Source organism: Anolis carolinensis, unplaced genomic scaffold (genome assembly GCF_035594765.1).
Source record: "Anolis carolinensis isolate JA03-04 unplaced genomic scaffold, rAnoCar3.1.pri scaffold_14, whole genome shotgun sequence".
Taxonomy (NCBI): Eukaryota; Metazoa; Chordata; class Lepidosauria; order Squamata; family Dactyloidae; genus Anolis; species Anolis carolinensis.
The window spans coordinates 12,329,455-12,346,298 of NW_026943825.1; the positions used below are offsets into that span (position 1 = coordinate 12,329,455).

At 36.9% G+C, this 16,844-nt stretch overlaps 1 protein-coding gene across 4 annotated transcripts in view; it reads left to right on the forward strand.

The window, feature by feature from the left end:
• The first annotated feature begins 2,650 nt into the window (after nucleotides 1–2,650).
• The window catches only part of cers2 (ceramide synthase 2), a 52,602-nt gene continuing 38,408 nt past the window's right edge, over nucleotides 2,651–16,844 (forward strand). Inside the window, exon 1 of one of the 4 annotated variants that reach the window (XM_062965432.1) lies at nucleotides 2,651–2,798. The gene's annotated coding sequence lies outside the window, so the exon portion shown is untranslated. Of the gene's footprint in view, nucleotides 2,799–2,965; nucleotides 3,270–16,844 lie in introns of those variants that run through there. The other 3 variants (XM_062965433.1, XM_062965434.1, XM_062965435.1) reach the window with 3 other exon arrangements.

The window sequence follows — 16,844 nt, forward strand, 5'->3', positions numbered from 1 at the left end:
AATGCAGATGCTGCAGCACTGGTGTTATGTGGCCTTTCATGGGTGTTGTTGTGAGTAGCCTGGCTGCTGCATTCTGAACAATACGGAGCTTCCGGGTCGTGGACGTCGGAAGGCCAACATACAGGGCATTGCAATAGTCCAGCCTAGACGTGACCGTGGCATGGATGACTTTTTTTCATATCATAAAGTCCCGGGCTGTGGCGCAGGCTGTTGAGCAACCAGCTGCAGCCAGCTGCAACAAATCACTCTGACCAAGACAAACAACAAAACCAATGAAAGAACAATACAATATTTAAAAATAAAAACAATTTTAACCAACATACATTTATCAGGATTTCAATGGGAAGTGTGGTCCTGCTTCTGGCCAATGAGATAGTCAAGTTAATTAGGATTGTTGTTGTTGTTGTGTGCCTTCAAGTCATTTCAGACTTTGGGCGAGCCTAAGTCTATTTATTATTTATTTATTTACTGCATTTATTTACTACATTTATTTCCTGCCCTTCTCACCCCAAAGGGGACTCAGAGTGGCTTACAAATTATATGTTCATACAATATAATATATTATTAGCATAGCACAATATTAGCATTATATATTACTATTTTGAACTGTACCACTATACTGTAATATTTTATGTAATATAGAATATATAATTAATATTATTATATGGTATTATTATTAGTGTTATATTGTATTACATTATAATATTATTATCAATATTATATGTATATACAATATATTATTTTATAAAACTGAGGGCGGGGGCCAGGTAAATGACCTCGGAGGGGCGCATCCGGCCTCCGGGCCTTAGTTTGGGGACCCCTGCTGTACAGTAATTCTCATCACAAACTAGCATAACCAGACAAACTGTGAATCCTATCAAGAATTTCTTGTTACTACCACTATTTCCATGTACAACTATCTATGGTACATACATTTATCGATCCTGCATGCTCTGGTGTTCTGTTCGTTGGGCATGCTTCCAAACAAAAACTTTACTAGGTCTTACTTTCGGGGTAGGCCTTATATTTAGCAATTCATCAAAACCTCTACTAGGTCTTATTTTCTGGGGATGTCTTATTTTAGGGGAAACAGGGTAGTAATAAATAAATACAGTAGAGTCTCACTTATCCAACACTCGCTTATCCAACATTCTGGATTATCCAACGCATTTTTGTAGTCAATGTTTTCAATACATCATGATATTTTGGTGCTAAATTCGTAAATGCAGTAATTACAACATAACATTACTGCATATTGAACTACAGTAGAGTCTCACTTATCCAACACTCGCTTATCCAACGTTCTGGATTATCCAACGCATTTTTGTAGTCAATGTTTTCAATACATCATGATATTTTGGTGCTAAATTCGTAAATGCAGTAATTACAACATAACATTACTGCATATTGAACTACAGTAGAGTCTCACTTATCCAACACTCGCTTATCCAACGTTCTGGATTATCCAACGCATTTTTGTAGTCAATGTTTTCAATACATCATGATATTTTGGTGCTAAATTCGTAAATGCAGTAATTACAACATAACATTACTGCATATTGAACTACAGTAGAGTCTCACTTATCCAACACTCGCTTATCCAACGTTCTGGATTATCCAACGCATTTTTGTAGTCAATGCTTTCAATATATCGTGATATTTTGGTGCTAAATTCATAAATCCAGTAATTTCTACATAGAATTACTGTGTATTGAACTACTTTTTCTTCCAAATTTGTTGTCTAACATGATGTTTTGGTCCTTAATTTGTGAAATCATAACTTAATTTGATGTTTAATAGGCTTATCCTTAATCCCTCCTTATTATCCAACATATTCGCTTATCCAACATTCTGCCGGCCCGTTTATGTTGGATAAGTGAGACTCTACTGTACTTTTTCTGCCAAATTTGTTGTACAACATGATGTTTTGGTGCTTAATTTGTAAAATCATAACCTAATTTGATGTTTAATAGGCTTTTCCTTAATGCCTCCTTATTATCCAACATATTCGCTTATCCAACATTCTGCCGGCCCGTTTATGTTGGATAAGTGAGACTCTACTGTACTTTTTCTGCCAAATTTGTTGTACAACATGATGTTTTGGTGCTTAATTTGTAAAATCATAACCTAATTTGATGTTTAATAGGCTTTTCCTTAATGCCTCCTTATTATCCAACATATTCGCTTATCCAACATTCTGCCGGCCCGTTTATGTTGGATAAGTGAGACTCTACTGTACTTTTTCTTCCAAATTTGTTGTCTAACATGATGTTTTGGTCCTTAATTTGTGAAATCATAACTTAATTTGATGTTTAATAGGCTTATCCTTAATCCCTCCTTATTATCCAACATATTCGCTTATCCAACATTCTGCCGGCCCGTTTATGTTGGATAAGTGAGACTCTACTGTAATAGGTAATATTCCGGTTTACAATCGAGGTCAATTTTTGGATTTTTTTTACATTCCCTATGAATCTCTTTCCAAGGCCAGCTTTGGGTTTTATTTAAATGTGTGTGTTTTCCGGGCTGTGTGGGCAACCCCTGCTCTTTGCAAGGCGATAAGGTTGGCCATGAGTCAGGGTTGGGGGAAAAACACAGCCAGGGAGGAGGTTGCAAAAGTCACTCCCTTCTCTCTCTCTCTGGCTTTTTTTTTCTAATTCCTCCTCCTCCTCCTCCTCCTCCCCCCGGAAAGAGTGGGCTGGGCTTTGACCGGAAGCTGCCGCCCCACCTCTGCCCCCCTTTTTCCTCCCTTCTGCAAAGAGGAAGAGCCCCCCAAGAGTCGGGTGCGCGGAGGAGAGGTGAGTGGGTGGGCGCAGGGAGAGGAGCAGGAGAGAGAGGCTCACAGGACAACAACAAGTGGGGCTCCTTTTGGGGGGGAATCGGCGCTCCATTGCTTGGCCTGCTTGTGGGGGGGCAGGGGGAGGGGGCAGCAAGGGAGGGGAGGGGGAGACAAGAGGGAGGGGCCTGTGAGCAAGAGAAGGGGGGGCTCCAAAGTCGGGGTCCCCAAGAAGCGCCTTTTACGCACCAACAAGCTTTCTTTCCTTGCCCTGTTCGCTTTTACGCACCAAGAGTTGCCTTGCTTTGCGCGCCCCCCAAAAAGGGGGAAGATTTAATTGATTCCCCACTTTTTGGGGGGTCAATAATCCCCGAAACCCCTCCTTTCAAATAGGGAGGGAGGGGGGGGGGAAGGGGTCACCAAGGAAAGTTGGGGAGGGTCCCCAAAAACGCAGAAGAGGATCAGTTTTGCTGGACTGGATTGTCTCCAAAGCGTGAGTTTGTGGGGAATTAGTCCTTTTGGGGAGGGGTGTTTTTTGGGGGGTCTTTTCCTTATAATTTAGGGGTCTCTTCCTCAACATTTAGGGGTCTTTTCCTAATAATTTAGGGGTTTCTAACTCTTCATTTAGTGGCATGTTTCTCTGTTTACTTGTGACTCCTGGAAGTTTGGAAGTGGTTTGTTTGGGGTCCCTTTTTGGGTAGGGGTGTTTTTCCCTCTACATTTAGGGGTCTTTTCCTCATAATTTAAGGGTCTTTTCTTCTACATTTAGGGGCCTCTTTCTCTACATTTAGAGGTCTTTTCCTCTATGTTTAGGGGTCTTTTCCTCTACATTTAGGGGTCTTTTCCTCTACATTTAGGAGTTTTTCCCCTCTATATTTAGGGGTCTTTTCCTCTACATTTAGGTTTTTCCCCCTCTACATTTAGGGGTCTCTTCCTCTATATTTAGGGGTCTTTTCCTCTACATTTAGGGTTTTTTTTCCTCTATATTTAGGGGTCTCTTCCTCTATATTTAGGGGTATCCTCCTCATAATTTAGGGGTCTTTTCCTCATAATTTAAGGGTTTTTTCCTCTACATTTAGAGTTTTTCCCCTCTATATTTAGGGGTCTCTTTCTCAACATTTAGGGTTTTTTCCCCTCTACATTTAGGGGTCTTTCCCTCTACATTTAGGGGTCTTTTCCTATACATTTAGGGGTCTCTTTCTCTACATTTAGGGGTCTCTTCCTCATAATTTAGGGGTCTTTCCCTCTAAATTTAGGGGTCTTTTCCTCATAATTTAGGGGTCTCTTCCTCATAATTTAGGAGTTTCTAACTCTTCATTTAGGGGCATCTTTCTCTTTGTTTACTTGTAACTCTTGGGAGTTTGGATGTGGTTTGTTTGGGTCCCTTTTTGGGGAAGAGTGTTTTTTGGGGGTCTCTTTCTCTATATTTAGGGGTCTCTTCCTCATAATTTAGGAGTCTTTTCCTCTACATTTAGGAGTTTCTAACTCTTCATTTAATGGCATCTTTCTCTTTGTTTACTTGTAACTCTTGGAAGTTTGGATGTGGTTTGTTTGGGTCCCTTTTTGGGGGGTCTGTTCCTCATAATTTAGGGGTCTCTTCCTCATAATTAGGGGTCTTTCCCTCTTAATTTAGGAGTCTTTTCCTCATAATTTAGGGGTCTCTTCCTCATAATTAGGGGTCTTTTCCTCATAATTTAGGAGTTTCTAACTTCATTTAGTGGCATCTTTCTCTTTGGTTACTTGTAACGCTTGGGAGTTTGGATGTGGTTTGTTTGGGTCCCTTTTTGGGGAAGAGTGTTTTTGGGGGTCTCTTTCTCTACATTTTGGGGTCTTTTCCTCATAATTTAGGGGTCTCTTTCTCTACTTTAGGGGGTCTTTTCCTCATAATTTAGGGGTCTCCAACTCTTCATTTAGTGGCATCTTTCTCTTTGTTTACTTGTAACTCTTGGGAGTTTGGAGCTGGTTTGTTTGGGTCCCTTTTTGGAGAGCTTTGGGCAACTTTGTGTCGCCTCCTTTGGGAAGCTTAGCAACTTTGTCTCCTAGTTACTTAGTTACTTTGTCTCCTAGACGCTTCCGGAGCCTCGGCTTCCTTAGTTACAAAGTCCGCCTCCCTCTTGGAAAAAAGTAACTTCCTTAAACATGATCATCAAAGGCCCAAATGGAGTTGTTTTCCCTCCAAAGCAGCGGTGCGTAAAAAGTCGCAAAGTTTCCTTCCAAATCAACCCACCAACAACTCCTCCTTTGGGATCCCTTGAAAGTAACGCTTCGTTCCTTTCCTTTAGGAATTAAGTTCCTTTTCAACTCCTGCTCTCCAAAAACGAAGGGAAAAGTGGGTCTCTTTGAGAGAAGGGAAAAAACTCTCCTTCAGGCTTTGGAAATAGGCCAGGAACGCCTTGAGGCGTGGTGTGCTTTTCAGTTGCTGATTTTATTTTAATTCCTTGTATATTTTAAATGCATCATGTACTCCTTTGCCTTCCATCCCTTCCTTCCTTCCTTCCTTCTTCCCTTCTTTTCTGAGTGACTCACTTTCACGTGAATCTCTTCCGAAACTCTTCAGTTTTTCCTCCCTGTTTCCCAAAAAATCTGGAAGGTAATTCTTTCCAAGAAGAGGAAAAAAAAATAAGAAACTCAGAATATGATTAAGTCAAGAAGTGGAACCTTTTCCTCCTCTTTAATCCCTAAGAAACCAGACTAATTATGGTAATCTCTTTTTTTTTTGGAGAAAGTAAAGAGAAGGACATGTTCCTTTCTCAACCCATTACAAACCAGGAAAGACTTCAAAAATATGTTTTCTTCTCTTCCTCTAATTTATTTCCTCTGTGTGTGTATGGATGGATGGATGGATAGATAGATAGATAGATAGATAGATAGATAGATAGATAGATAGATAGATAATATATGTGTGTATAAGGCATGGGCAAACTTAGGCCCTCCAGGTGTTTTGGACTCCAACTCCCACAATTCCTAACAGCCGGTGTGTATCTATCTATCTATCTATATAAAAGAGTGATGGCATCACGGCGACCCACAAAACAACAAAACTACAAGCCCCCCAACCTCGAAATTTGACAACACAACCCATCATCCACGCCTCTAGGTGGATACAACAAAAAGCAAAGAAAAATAAAGTCCTAATTAGAGGGAGAGGAATAATTGTTTTTATCCAATTGCTGCCACTTAGAAGGCTAAGCTCCGCCCACTTGGTCTCCTAGCAACCCACTCAGCCCAGTGTTAATAAAAGAATAAAAAATAAAATAAATACAAATAATACAATAAAAAATAATAAAAAACACTAAAAAAATTAATACAATAAAATACTATAACAAAATAACTAAAAATAATACAACAAAGTAATAAAATATAATAAATAAAAAAAATAAGTTACAATAAAATTAATTTAAAAAATACAAATAACGTCAAATAAAAATTCCACAACAACTTTTAAACAATACCACCACCACTTTGCCACAGCAACGCGTGGCCGGGCACAGCTAGTAGGTATATAGATACTAGCTGTGCCCGGCCACGCGTTGCTATGGCAAAGTATGGTGGTATGGGAAATAAAGTATCTTATATTATCTGCTCAGAACTGGATTATATGAGGCCCCTTCTACACAGCTGTATAAAATGCACACTGAAGTGGATTATATGACAGTGTGGAGTCAAGATAATATAAGATTATAAATGGATTATATAGCGGTGTGGAAGGGCCTTGAGTCTGCACTGCCATATAATCCAGTTAAAATCAGATAATCTGATCTAACTCTGCCTGTCCCCTGGGCTGAGTGGGTTGCTAGGAGACCAAGTGGGCAGAGCTTAGCCTTCTAACTGGCAGCAATTGGATAAAAACAATTATTCCTCTCCCTCTAATTAGGACTTTATTTTTCTTTTCTTTTTGTTGTATGAACGTAGAGGCATGGATGAGGGGTTGTGCTGCCAAGTTTAGTGTTTCTGGGATGTGTAGTTTTGTTGTTTTGTCCTAGGCCGAAATTTCATTACCCTTTTATATATATAGATGGATATTTATTTATTCATGTACTACATTTATATCCCACCCTTCTCACCCCAAAGGGACTCAGAGCAGCTTATAAATAATATGTACTTACAATAAATTATATTATAAGCATAGCACAATATTAGCGTGACATATTATATTGTACTGCACCACTATACAGTACTGTAATATTAATAATATTGCATGTAATATATGATATATATTTTATATATTATTATATTGTATTATTACTATGATACTGTATTAATATGGATGTGGATATAGATAGATAGTATATGTATTTGTGTGTGTATATATATATATATATATATACCAGGCATGGGAAAACATTGGCCCTCCAAGTGTTTTGGACTCCAACTCCCACAATTCCTAACAGCCGGTGTGTGTGTGTATTGTGTGTATATATATAGAGAGAGAGAGAGAGAGAGAGAGAGAGAGATGGATATGGATGTTTATTTATTCATGTACTACATTTATATCCCACCCTTCTCACCCCAAAGGGGACCCAGAGCGGCTTACAAATAATATGTACTTAAAATAAATTATATTATTAACATAGCACAATATTAGCATGACATATTATTATATTGTACTATACCACCATACTGTAATATTATAAGTAATATTGCATGTACAGTAGAGTCTCACTTATCCAACATAAACGGGCCGGCAGAATGTTGGATAAGCGAATATGTTGGATAATAAGGAGGAATTAAGGAAAAGCCTATTAAACATCAAATTAGGTTATGATTTTACAAATTAAGCACCAAAACATCATGTTTTACAACAAATTTGACAGAAAAAGTAGTTCAATAGGCAGTAATGCTATGTAGTAAATACTGTATTTACGAATTTAGCACCAAAATATCACGATGTATTGAAAACTTTGACTACAAAAATGCGTTGGATAAGCGAGTGTTGGATAAGTGAGACTCTACTGTAATATATGATATATAATTAATATTATTAGATTGTATTACTACTATTATATTGTATTAATATGGATATAGGTAGATAGTGTATGTATTTGTGTGTGTGTATATATCACACCAGGCATGGGCAAACTTTGGCCCTCCAGGTGTTTTGGACTCCAACTCCCACAATTCCTAATAGCTGGTATGTGTGTGTGTGTGTGTATATATATATATATACACACACACACACACAAATACATACACTATCTACCTATATCCATATTAATACAATATAATAGTAGTAATACAATCTAATAATATTAATTACAGTAGAGTCTCACATATCCAACACTCGCTTATCCAACCTTCTGGATTATCCAACGCATTTTTGTAGTCAATGTTTTCAAAACATCATGATATTTTGGTGCTAAATTCGTAAATACAGTAATTACTACATAGCATTACTGTGTATTGAACTACTTTTTCTGTCAAATTTGTTGTATAACATGATGTTTTGGTGCTTAATTTGTAAAATCATAACCTAATTTGATGTTTAATAGGCTTTTCCTTAATTTCTCCTTATTATCCAACATATTCACTTATCCAACATTCTGCCGGCCCGTTTACGTTGGATAAGCGAGACTCTACTGTATATATCATATATTACATGCAATATTACTTATAATAATGGATATGGATATTTATTTATTCATGTACTACAGTTATATCCCACCCTTCTCACCCCAAAGGAGACTCAGAGCGGCTTACAAATAATATGTACATACAATAAATTATATTATTAACATAGCACAATATTTGCATAACATATTATTATATTGTACTATATTACTATACTGTAATATTATTAGTAATGTTACATGTAATATATGATACTAGCTGTGCCCGGCCACGCGTTGCTGTGGTGTTGTCTGGTGATGTTGGTGAGAACTTGTTGAGGTAGTGGTGGTATTGAATGTCTGTTGTATGGTTGTCTTTATGTTTAGTAAGCATTTGGTTGTTTGTGTACTGTGAAAGTGGTGAGGGTAGAGGGGGTCTATGTCCCTGTGTAGTATTGTATAGTATTTATACGTTGTCCATGTGTTGTGAATGCTTGGATTGTGTCCTGCTGCATAGTAGAAAGGGTTGGGCTGGATGGCCCTTTGGGGTCTCTCCAAACTCTTGGATTATATGCTTCTATTATTATTATCATCATCGTCATTATCTTCATCATCATTATGTAGAGGCTGGATGGCCATCTGTCAGGAGTGCTTGGATTGTGTCCTCCTGCATGGTAGAAGGAAGTTGATCTGGATGATCCTTAGGGGTCACTCCAAACCTTAGCATTGTATGTTGTTGTTGTTATTATTATTATTATTAGTATTAGTATTGAGAGGCTGGGTGGCCATCTGTTGGGAGTGCTTGGATTGTGTCCTCCAGATATTTTGGACTCCCAACTACTACAATTCCTAACAGCTGGTAGTGTATATGTATGTATGTAATATGTATATAGATTATGATAGATAGTGTGCATGTGTGTATCTATATATATAAAAAAGTGATGGCATCACGGCGACCCACAAAACAACAAAACTACAGGCCCCCCAACCTCAAAATTTGATGACACAACCCGTCATCCATGCCTCTAGGTTGATACAACAAAAAGAAAAGAAAAATAAAGTCCTAATTAGAGAGAGAGAGGAATAATTGCTTTTATGCAATTGCTGCCAGTTAGAAGGCTAAGCTCCTCCAACTTGGGTCTCCTAGCAACCCAATAAAAAATAATAAAAAACACTAAAAATTAATACAATAAAATACTACAATAACAGAAAATAACTAAAAATAATACAAGAAAATAATAAAATATAATAAAAAGATAACTTACAATAAAATTAATTAAAAAATACAAATAATGTCAAATAAAAATTACACAACAATTTTTAACCAATACCACCACCACTTTGCCACAGCAACGCGTGGCCGGGCACAGCTAGTAAATATATATATACCAGGCATGGAGAAACTTCAGCCCTCCAGATATTTTGGACTTTAACTTCCACAATTCCTAACAGCCAGTAGTGTGTTTGTATGTGTATATGTATAGATATAGATAGATAGGAGCCCCCATTGGTGCAGCGGGTTAAACTATCAAGCTGCTGAACTTGCTGACCGAAAGGTCGACAGTTCGAATCCAGGGAGCGGGGTGAGCTCCCACTATTAGCCCCAATCTAGCATTTCAAAAACATGCAAATGTGAGTAGATCAATAGGTACCGCTCCGGCGGGAAGGTAACGGCGCACCATGCAGTCATGCCTATGGCCACATGACCTTGGAGGTGTCTACGGACAACACTGGCTCTTTGGCTTAGAAATAGAGATGAGCACCAACCCCCAGAGTCGGACACGACTGGACTTAACGTCAGGGGAAAACATTTACCTTAACCTTATATATGCATATACACACACACACACGCTAGGAAAATATATGTAACTAGCTGTGCCCGGCCACGTGTTGCTGTGGTGAAGTCTGGTGGTATGGGAAATAAAGTATTGAGGAATTGGTGATAGTTAAGGTAAAGGGTCCCCTGGGATGAGTGGGTTGCTAGGGGACCAAGTGAACAGAGCTTAGCCTTCTAACTGGCAGCAATTGGATAAAAACAATTATTCCTCTCCCTCTAATTAGGACTTTATTTTTCTTTTCTTTTCGTTGTATCAACCTAGAGGCATGGATGAGGGGTTGTGCTGTCAATTTTCGAGGTTGTGGGGTGTTTAGTTTTGTCGTTTTGTCCGCTGCCGTGATGCCATCACTCTTTTATATACATACTAGCTGTGCCCGGCCACGGGTTGCTGTGGCAAAGTGGTGGTGGTATTGGTTAAAAATTGTTGTGTAATTTTTATTTGATGTTATTTGTATTTTTTAATTAATTTTATTGTAAGTTATCTTTTTATTTATTATATTTTATTATTTTATTGTATTATTTTTAGTTATTTTCTGTTATTATAGTATTTTATTGTATTATTTTTTAGTGTTTTTTATTATTTTTTATTGGGTTGCTAGGAGACCAAGTTGGAGGAGCTTAGCCTTCTAACTGGCAGCAATTGGATAAAAACAATTATTCATCTCCTTCTAATTAGGACTTTATTTTTCTTTTCTTTTCGTTGTATCAACCTAGAGGCGTGGATGAAGGGTTGTGTTGTCAATTTTCGAGGTTGTGGGGTGTTTAGTTTTGTTGTTTTGTCGGTCGCCAGGATTCCATCACTCTTTTATATATATAGATTAATTAATATCAGTATTATATTTATTATACTTAATATTATATTTATCAATATTTATCAGTATCAGATAAGTGAATGTTGGATAAGTGAGACTCTACTGTAATAGAGAAAAATAATAAAAGTAATAGTAGCAACAATAATAGAGAAAAATAATAAATGCAATAATACCAATCATAATAGATAAAAATAATAAATGTACCCTATATTCTTGAGTATAAGCCGACCCAAATATAAGCCAACCAGGACCCTCACCCGAGTATAAGCCGAGGAGGGTTTTTTCAGTCTTAAAAAAGGGGCTGAAAAACTAAGCTTATACTTGAGTATATCCCTGGCCTAAAATGATACATTTAAATATATTGGTTTTATGGTTCCCGTCCCCTTGATCTGGTCATGTAAGTGTGATTTATTGTTATAATTGTATTGTTTTACTTTGTTTAATAATGTGTATTATGTTGTTATGTAATGTTTGTGTTGCTTTTATGACTGTAAACCACCCTGAGTCCCATCCGGGAGATAGGGCGGTATATAAATAAAGTTTTATTATTATTATTATTATCAACACAACGACGTTGTATGGCACAGCAAGCAAGATAGATATGCTGGATTTCGTTTCGCAAAACCACAAGTCGAACACTTCCCAAGTGTCTAGGACTGTGTGATGTATTTTCTGATGATGTGTGCAGATCCCAGTAGGGTGGCCTTTCGCAATTGGCAGATGGTGATTTTGTCAATGTCTATTGTTTCCAAATGCCGGCTGAGATCTTTTGGCACAGCACCCAGTGTGCCCATCACCACCGGGACCACCTGCACTGGTTTCTGCCAGAGTCTTTGAAGTTCAATCTTGAGGTCCTGATAGCGGCTGAGTTTTTCCTGTTGTTTTTCGTCAATGCGACTGTCACCTGGGATGGCAACATCAATGATCCAAACTTTGTTCTTTTCCACAACTGTGATGTCTGGTGTGTTGTGTTCCAGAACTTTGTCAGTCTGGATTCGGAAGTCCCACAGTATCTTTGCGTGCTCATTTCCAAAACTTTTGCAGGTTTGTGATCCCACCAGTTCTTTGCTGCTGGGAGGTGGGACTTGAGGCATACGTTCCAATGAATCATTTGGGCCACATAGTTGTGCCTCTGTTTGTAGTCTGTCTGTGCGATTTTCTTACAGCAGCTGAGGATGTGATCAATGGTTTTGTCGGTTTCCTTGCACAGTCTGCATTTTGGGTCATCAGCTGATTTTTCGATCTTGGCCTTAATTGCATTTGTTCCGATGTCTTGCTCCTGGGCTGCAAGGATCAGGCCTTCTGTCTCCTTCTTCAGGGTCCCATATTATTATTATTATTATTATTATTATTATTATTATTATTATATACAGTAATCCGAAGCAGAAAACTTGGCATCGGATCCTGGGATATCGGGCCTGTCGGGAAGTGAAAGACATGGGTTTCCAAATAAAGGAGTTGGAGGAAAAAGTAGGAAAAAGTGGGAGCCTTTTAGGTGTGTTTGGATCGGAAACCCTTTTTGGAAAGGCTTGTTTGAAACCTTGGGGTGGAATTTAAATAAAAATCAGCAAGGAGTAAATAATGAAATGCGTCCCGGAGACATTGTGGCCGGTTCTCGGGAACAAAGTGATCCTTGTTGAACACGATTCAAGCCCTAGATAGCGCGGTGTCTCGTTCACGTCTGGGTGCCTCCGAGCCACGCTTCTTGGGCGGTTGGTGGTTCGTTCCGGGTACATTTGCCGTGTCCTTTCGCTACGACTCTTGAGATTTAGGAAATGCCCTTTTTTTTGCATATTGCGGGGCCAACGGTGCAAGAAGCACTTGGCCGAGCCTTTCCTCCGAACTTTGAACTTCCAGTTAATGCCGTGCCCGAAAGGCCACGTTTTGTTTGTTGTTTGCACACCGAGGGGACTTTTCCATGTCGTTCTGTCTCTTTCTTTCGGGGTGGCCTCTTTGCAACAACGACAACAACAACAGTGTGTTTTGGAGATGCATTTTGTTGTTGTCCTTTTCCCAAGCTTTGGCTGAGATTGGATTCCAATGGATATGTTTTTGTGTTGGGTTTTTTAAGGGATGATTTTGATCTCCTTAATGTTAATGTCTTCATTACTTCCATGGTTGACTTTTTGGTGCCCAGAATAACAACAACAACAACAAAAACTTTATTTATATACCTCTCAATCTCCTAAAGAAGACAAATAATAATAATAATAATAATAATAATAATAATAACTTTGTTTATATACTGCTCTATCTCCACAAGAGAACAAATAATAATAATAATAATAATAACAACAACAACTTTGTTTATATACTGCTCCATCTCTTCAAGAGGACAAATAATAATAACTTTGTTTATTTACTGCTCCATCTCCTCAAGAGGACAAATAATAATAATAATAACTTTGTTTATATACTGCTCCATCTCTTCAAGAGGACAAATAATAATAATAATAATAACTTTGTTTATTTACTGCTCCATCTCCTCAAGAGGACAAATAATAATAATAATAACTTTGTTTGTATACTGCTCCATCTCTTCAAGAGGACAAATAATAATAACTTTGTTTATTTACTGCTCCATCTCCTCAAGAGGACAAATAATAATAATAATAATAATAATAATAATAATAATAATAATAACTTTGTTTATATACTGCTCTATCTCCTCAATAAGACAAATAATAATAATAATAATAACTTTGTTTATATACTGGTCCATCTCCTCAGGAGGACTAATAATAATAATAATAATAATAAATTATAATATTATTAGAATTATATTGTGATTTTGTGATACGAAATCCAGCATATCTATCTTGTTTGCTGTGTCATAATAAAATAATAATAATAATAACTTTGTTTATATACTGCTCCATCTCCTCAAGAGTACAAATAATAATAATAATAACTTTGTTTATATACTGCTCCATCTCCTCAAGAGTACAAATAATAATAATAATAACTTTGTTTATATACTGCTCCATCTCCTCAAGAGTACAAATAATAACAATAATAATAATAATTGTGTATATACCGCTCCATCTCCTCAAGAGGACAAATAATAATAATAATAATAATAATAATAATAATAACTTTGTTTATATACTGCTCCATCTCCTCAAGAGGACAAATAATAATAATAATAATAATAATAATAATAACTTTTGTGATACGAAATCCAGCATATCTATCTTGTTTGCTGTGACATAATAAAATAATAATAATAATAATAATAATAATAATAACTTTGTTTATATACTGCTCCATCTCCTCAAGAGGACTAATAATAATAATAACTTTTTTAAATATATTGCTCCATCTCCTCAAGAGGACTAATAATAATAACAACAACAACAACAACAACTTTATATACTGCTCCATCACCTTGAGAGGACTCAGGGCATTTTCCAACATGGGATGATATTGATATTCTTAATGTTAATGTCTTTTTATTATTATTTCCATGGTTGACTTTTTGGTGCCCAGAATAATAATAATAATAATTATAATAATAATAATAATAATAATAATTATTATTATTATTATTATTATTATTATTTATATACCGCTCCATCTCCTTGATGTTAATATCTTTATTTATTATTTTCGTGGTTGACTTCTTGGTGCCAATAATAATAACAACAACAACAACAACTTTATTTATATACCGCTCCATCTGCTCGAGAGAACTCAGGGCGGTTTCAAATATGGGATGATATTAATATCCTTAGTATTGTCTTTATTATTTCCATGGTGACTTTTTGGTACCAATAATAATAATAATAATAATTTTTATTTATATACCACTCTATCTCCTTGAGAGGATTCAGGGCGGTTTCTAGGATCAGATGATATTGATATCCTTAGTATTAATGTCTTTATTATTTCCATGGTAACTTTTTGGTAATAATAATAATAATAATAATAATAATAATAATAATAATAATAATTTTTATTTATATACCACTCCATCTCCTCGAGAGGACTCGGGGCGGTTTCCAACATGAACATAAAAACATTCAGTTGTCAACAAAAAACAACAACACCACAACAAAGTACAACATAATAAACAACGTCACGAGACAAAATCAAAACAATTCTATTAAGAACAGACACAGAATTACAAATTAGAATAGGGTGTAAATCATTTTTAAAATGACGAGTCAAAGCAATATATTTCTCAATGTGTTGTCGAAGGCTTTCATGGCCGGGATCACAGGGTTGTTGTATGTTTTCCAGGCTGTCTGGCCATGTTCCGGAAGCATTCTCTCCTGACGTTTCGCCCACATCTGTGGCAGGCAAACACAGAGGTTGTGAGGTCTGCTGGAAACTAGGCAAGTGGGGTTTATATATCTGTGGAATGATGTCCAGGTTGAGTCTGTTGGAGGCAAGTGTTGAATGTTGAATTAGGCCAGCTTGATTAGCATTGAATGGCCTTGCAGCTTCAAAGCCTGGCTGCTTCCTGGCTGTGGGAATCCTTTGTTGGGAGGTGTTTGCTGGCACATGCCACGGATCTATAAACTCCACTTGCCTAGTTCCCCCCAACTTGATTAGCTAGCATTGAATGGCCTTGCAGCTTCAAAGCCTGGCTGCTTCCTGCCTGGGGGAATCCTTTGTTGGGAGGTGTTTGCTGGTTGTTACCTATCAGGAATTCCGTTTTCCCTGTTGTTGTTGTTGTTGTTGTTGTGGAATATTTACCAACTTGCTTCGTTTCCAACAGACCTCACCACCTCTGAGGATGCCTGCCATAGGTGTGGGCGAAACGTCAGGAGAGAATGCTTCTGGAACATGGCCATATAGCCCAGAAAACTCAAAACAACCCAGTATATTATTATTATTATTATTATTATTATTATTATTATTATTATTATTGCTATTTTATTATGACACAGCAAACAAGATAGATATGCTGGATTTCATATTATTATTATTATTATTATTATTATTATTATTATTATTATGACACTGCAAACAAGATAGATATGCTGGATTTCATATTATTGTTATTATTATTATTATTATTATTCAAACACAGTGCCCTTGATCTTCCTTGCTTCCCTATTGCTTGGTTTTTTCGAAATGGCTTTTGTTATTCAATGTGATGCAATTTAAAATTTCTTTCTATTTACGATGCCTTTGTTTTCTTTTCTTTTTTAATTTATGGATTGTACCAAGCCTTGTTTTTCTTTCCTTCTTTATTTCTTTCTGATGCAATCTTGTTTTCTTTTAATACTATCTCCTTGGGAAAGAAATAGGACGATCACAATAATCATAACAATAGTATCTTTCCACCATGTCTCCTGTACCAATTTAATGATATAATAACATATAATAATATTACACTATACTAATACTATAATATAGTGTATATACATGTAATATTAATAACAATATTATGATGTAATACAATGTAATAATAATTATAATTCACTATTATAATTGTATATTTATATTACATGCCATAATACTAATAATATTGCAATATAGTCGTATAATATAATAGAAATGTCTCTAATAAATAAATAATAAATAATATTAGGAAATGGGGATGGTGGAAATGTCCTTTTTGGGTTTGATGGTTTCATCTACATCCCTTGTGCCGGCAGGACTGCTGACTTGAAGGTTGGCTTGCTGACCTGACGGTTGCCGGTTCGAATCCAACCCGGGGAGAGCGTGGATGAGCTCCCTTCGTCAGCTCCAGCTCCCCATGCCAGGACATGAGAAAAGCCTCCCATAAGGATGGTCAAAACAATAGGGCATCACTGGGTTGCTGTGGGTTTTCCAAGCTGTCTGGCCATGTTCGGGAAGCATTCTCTCCTGACGTTTCGCCCACATCTATGGCAGGCATCCTCAGAGGTTGTGTGCCAGGT